This window comes from Physella acuta, unplaced genomic scaffold (assembly GCF_028476545.2).
Source record: "Physella acuta isolate Inbredline_101_S28 unplaced genomic scaffold, ASM2847654v3 ptg000312l, whole genome shotgun sequence".
In the NCBI taxonomy this organism is placed as follows: domain Eukaryota; kingdom Metazoa; phylum Mollusca; class Gastropoda; family Physidae; genus Physella; species Physella acuta.
Genome location: NW_026731831.1, coordinates 729,652 through 735,651, shown reverse-complemented (window position 1 = coordinate 735,651; position 6,000 = coordinate 729,652).

Genomic DNA, 6,000 nt, shown 5'->3' with positions numbered 1-6,000 from the left:
GGGTTTTTTTTTAATTAGAACAAATTACAACATCATGTCATGAGTGTAAGTGCATTAGTCTGTTTTGTGAAAATCAGTTTTATATTATCTGTGCCGTAAGACACTTATCCTCATATTGGTCAAAAGAATATAAAACATGAAAGCTTTCTGTAAATAATGGTGTCTCGTGTCATGTTTATTTTTATGTTTTTTGTATTTATTTTATTAATTTTAAATACATTTTCTTTTTATACAGTGTCATTCTTTAGTAAGTAATTTATAAACAAATAATAATAAAGAGAAGTAATTGCTTTTTAATTTGTTTAGTACAAATCTATTAAAAAGAGGCTTATGAGCATCACTATTTGACCATTTAAAAAAGGGAAATAAGTCATGGAAGTGGTTTGAACGTTTGCTTATCTTTGATAAGTTTCATTGTAGGAGAAAGAGGACTCGGCTTTCACAGTGGTTTAAAAACGAAGGAAAAATGAGCGTGGGATGGTGTCTATAGAATAAAGATAATCCAACCGCAGCTACGGTAATCTTTTTTACAAAACAAACATTAAGTCAAAAATGCAAGAACATTTTTTTTTTTAACTATAACAATTTTTTTATGGTCGGCCGTGGGCCCCTAAATGGCGTGGGCCCCCCCCCCCCCCCCCCGCATTGCGGGGTCTAGAGGCACTGTAGTTCCGCCCCTGACATACATAATGTAGGGTATCGCCTAAGATTTTAAACTTCAATATTGTTCATGATGACTTTAGCACACATTTAGCAGTGTAAAGTTTAACTACGTTCTCGATTGTAAAGTCTAGATCGAAGAAACAATTTCTTTAAGAGCTATGTTTATGTTTTATAGCTTTAAAGTTTCCATTAGATGACATTGCTTTGCACCGCAAATATTTGTTTTAAATCAATAACAGTTTAGAAGCCAGCTCCTAAATGCCCTCTATGTTTACTTTTTTCTTTCCGTTTGTGGATAAGCTTGGGGTATTATAACCATCCATGTCTGATATTGAGAATTTTATTGATGTTTATTTATTTTGTTTATTAGTGGATGTTTTAACATGGTTTTTACTGCGTACGCTACTGTAAAGACGAAAAGTAAAAAGGGAAGTAAAAAACACAAGGTGTAGTTTAAAATTAAGAATGTGTGAGCTCCCCTAAATGTTCTCGTATTTTCTTATTATTATATATATATATATATATATATATATATATATATATATATATATATATATATATATATATCTAATATATAAAGCTCAGTTCTGTATGTAATCTGTATGTCGTTGGAAGTGTACGAATTTAAAAGTTAGAAAATTATCGTGCGCGTTTGTCTAAATTTATGAGTTAAAAAATTACTATTAAAAGTGTTGGGAAATCATTTTCATTTTTCAAATTATAGTAATAATTGTCGGCATGTTCATTAAACACAAGTTTTAAAAAAAATATCATCTTTTACAAAAATTCTAATTATGTCTTTCTTTAGTCCTATAGCGCTTACTTCCCTTTGATAAATTAGGCAAAACACAATTACTTCCCTTTATGAAATCATTGCATTAGTTGAAAAGCATTTACTTTTTAATTACTTTGTTTTGGTGTTGGGAAAAAAATAATTACATAATTAGCGGGGATTGATCAAGTGCAAATGTTTTAGGTATTTTACGGATAAGCTTGGAGTATTATAATTGTTCATTAAATTGAAACAGGCGCGTTCGTTTAAGTGAGTGCAAAAACTATGAATACGTTGGGGTACTATAGTCGTTTATTAAGCTAAAACAGGCGATTCTGCCCCGGGCGTTTATGTTCGCGTTAGTGTTTTCTTTGTGTTTAGGTGGGTTTGCGTTAGTGGTTGCGTTTTGATTTGGTTCGTTTTTGTTCTTTCTTTTTTCGTTTTTGTTTGTGTTTTTTTTTGTTTGGGTTTGTATTTGTGTTTTTGGTTGGTTTTGCGTTTGGATTTGGTTTGTTTTCGTTCTTTCTTTTTTCGTTTTTGTTTGTGTTTTTTTGTTTGGGTTTGTATTTGTGTTTTTGGTTGGTTTTGCGTTTGGATTTGGTTTGTTTTCGTTTGCTTTTTCGTTTTTTTTTTTTTTGTTGGTATTGGTGTTTGTGGTTGGGTTTGTTGTTAGGTTTTTGTTTTCGTTTGCTTTTTTGTTTGTTTTTTCTTTGTGTTTGTATTGGTGTTTGTGGTTGTGGTTGGGTTTGTTGCTAGGTTTTTGTTTTCGTTTGTATTTGTAATTGTGTTAGCGTTATGTTTGCGTTTTGTTGTTTTGGTTTTGGTTGGTCGTGGTTTGGGTGAGCAATGCCGGGTTTATGATGATTACTAAACACACAGGTAATGGTCTTTAACAGAAAGGTTTTTCACAGAAGCCAGAGCAGGGCCTGGCCGGGACGGCTAGTATATATATATATATATATATATATATATATATATATATGTTGCGGTCAAAGGCCGAAATGCGCGCATTGGCCAATATCGCCTCCCAGTGAAAGTCCGAAACTTTGCTTGATTTCGGCCTTTGGCGGACTGGCCGGTAGAGCGGCCAACGTCTGAATTAGAAGATCATGAGCAGATTTTTTTTAATACAGTAAGGATCATGAAATTAAGTCTTTATTTATTATTCATTAAAGTAAATGACAGAAACATTGAAATTTTTTATTGTACTATATTCTCAATCAATCAATATTATCACTTGATACAACAAGTTGAACTTTAATAGCATTTAGAATTACATAGTAGCTTGTTATTTTTACACTTGCAGCGATTTGTTGTGCACTTGGTTGTGCATTTGCAGCGAGTGTAGCCTAGGCCGCCGGTCAATGATTGTGAAGATGCGATGGTTCGTAGTGATTTTTCCTCAGTGCCAACTGACGACAATAAGAGCAGTTTTTCGTGAAGAATTGAAAACTCACTTCTCGCATACAGTTGTTTTAGAACACCATGTTCCGTTCCTAACTTGTAGATAGCGCCCTCGACGCTCATGACAACTACAATCACGCTTCGGGGATCACCGCGACCTCTGTCAACATTATTGTCACGCAACTGGTCTGGACGTTCCGCCACGGCAGCAGATGTGTTAGCTGAGGATGTCGATGCATTTATGGCAACCTCCATTTCTTGTTCAATGCTTATAGGTAAATGGCTTGGCCGTAGGGCAGACCTGTCGGTTTCACCCAAAGCCCTCGACGAGGGCTAAAAAGTGACCGCGAGTGAAATTCTCTTTATGTGAGCTCTATTACGAAAAAAATGTCCTCCGACGACCCCCCTTGATATTTTGTGAGGTGGTAGAAGAACGCCTTGGGGTGTCACAAAAAACTCGGCATATCTGGGAAAACTTCGTAAAGGGGTCAAAACTGACCAGTTGTATTTCCCTATATAATCTTTGTATTTTATGGGAAAAACAGAGGGTCATTTCAAAACGGATTTTAGGGCACTTACCCTCTTTACATCTGGCTAATTTTTGGCATGCTTATAGGTAAATGGCTTGGACGTAGGGCAGACCTGTCGGTTTCACTCAAAGCCATCGACGAGGGCTAAAAAGTGACCGCGAGTGACAATCTCTTTATATGAGCTCGATTACGAAAAATTTTTTCCTCCGACGACCCCTCCCCCCCTTGAAATTTTGTGAGGTGGTAGGAGAACGTCTTGGGGTGTCACAAAAACACGCCATGTCCGGGAAAAATCGGGAAATGGGTCAAAACTGATCAGTCGTATTTCCCTAAATAATCTTTGTATTTTATGGGAAAGACAGAGGGTAATTTTAACAAAGATTTCAGGGTACTTAGTCTTTGTATATCTGGCTAATTTTTTGCATACACCTCTATAGATGACTAGGCCGTATGAAAAACTGCTGGTCAGGCTCAAAGCCCTCGAAGAGGGATAAAAATGACCGCGAGTGATATTCTCATTATACGAGATTTTGTCATTTTGCCTATGAACAGGGGAGGTAACTTTTTAAAGTAATAATTTTTTAAAATATTTCGTATACTCTTTTTAAAAAATAATAATCATAAAGTATAGCATTGTTTTAAGTAGATATTTTGTTATAAATTAAGTTTTGTATTGCACTGAAATTGTAAAAATTAATTGCGAAAGTAATTTAATATAGTATTTGATTGATACTATTAAGAAAGCCCTTTCAGTTGCGAGTAATCAGTTTGCGATTATTCCATCAATATTTTAGTGAGATAAAATTGCTCCACTGTATAAATTAAGGCCCTAAGCATTTAACATAACAGCCAATCACCTATTAATTAATCATTCAATTTCTCAATGATTTTGAAAACCTAAGCGAAGCTAGCAGTATGCCTAGTTAATACTAATAGTTTCGCTGTCTGTGTATCTATCTGACAAGAACGCTCTAGAGAAAACACAAGCAAATTAAAAACATGCATAGTAATTCGAAAAACGAAGTATGACGTCGTCACATTTAGCATAGAGTAGAAAATAATCTCAAGCCGGAGAGTGCACACAGTAATATGACGTCATTGATTCTCGAGTAAACATTGAATAAAAAGGCAATTTTGTCTAATCTAAGTGGTTTGCGTGAAGAGTTTCTTTCATACAATTCTTCGGGTAGGGGCGAAGCCCCACCCCCGTGTAAGAACGTCTGAGCCCCCTCCCCCCCCCCCTCCCCAACTCAAAAGAAATGTCTTCATCGATACTATATAATAAAATTACCGCCTAATTAATGTGTCTAATCTAAAAAGTGGTTTTCTTGCAATTTCTTTAATGCAATTCTTCGGGTAGTGGCTAAGCGCGACACCAGTGTTTCTTTCAGACTTTTTCCTCCCCGGAGAGGGGTGGGGGTACTTGAAATTTTCGGGGGTGGGGGTAGAATTTTCGGGGAGGGGGCGGACACTGGAAAAAGTATATAATTATATTTCGTTGAATGGGACGGTAGACATGTTTTTTTGGGGGGTGGGGGGGGGGTGGTTTTAGTTTAGAGAAAAGAGACAGCACTATCAGCCTAGCGCCCGTTGTATCCTTCCTTAACGGGTCATTTTTCTCGTTCTTATATAACTTGGAATATAGACATGATTTTTAATTACTTAAACTTTTAAAAATAGAATAGAATCTCATAGAAAAATTAATTCCGCGCCAAGCGAACGCCAAAACAAAATGTGCATAATAGTGCGCAATATTATTATTACTTTTTAAATTTACATGCGTTTTTTGAGAAATCGGAAATCGCGTAAATTAGTACTTCCTGTCAACGGAAATTACTCAGAATTTGATACATGGTAGAGGATTAGATCTTTTACTTACAAGTGAAATTTCATTAATCTATCTGAAATAATACTCAAGTTATAGGCTTTTGAAAAATTCAAAGTAGACAGACAGACAGACACACACACACAGACACACGGACAAGATCGCAAAATTATGTTTTTCCGTATCAGTGAGGTGTAAAACGTCGAGATTTGTAAAATCTACAAATCTCGATTTTTTTTTGCACGATTACAACACTAATTTCTCTATACTTCGTATATACGAGAAAGTAAATAATTATCATTAAAAAAGTTTTTAAAAACCCACGTTTTCTGATTGAACTAAAAAGTAGAAAATAAATGCTATACATCACAGTAATGCAAGCGATCACTCTACTATAAGCGATCGCAAACTGCGTGCGCATTATGACAAAAAAATGAAAAACGTGGGGCGCCGAAGTAAAAGTTTTTTATCGGTCATTGTTAATATAAGATGTAAAAGTTATATTACTATTGATTAGATAATATTATTGAGTTTTAATAGGGAGCTTGTAGAGAGTCAACAGTATTAAAAACTGTAAGAAAATCACGGCGCCCCACGTTTTTCATTTTTTTTTTCACTTTTCTTTTTGGGTAAACGAAGACAACTCGTAAAAAACACGTGCCTTTTCCAATCGACGTTTCTTCTGTGTTGCCGTTTCTTTCACCATTTTGCCCTCGCGTGCAAACCATTCGACCATCAACATTCTACTTCCTTTGTACACAAACACCGCGTGACCACTACTCAGCCAATCGTGTGCTCGAACCTTC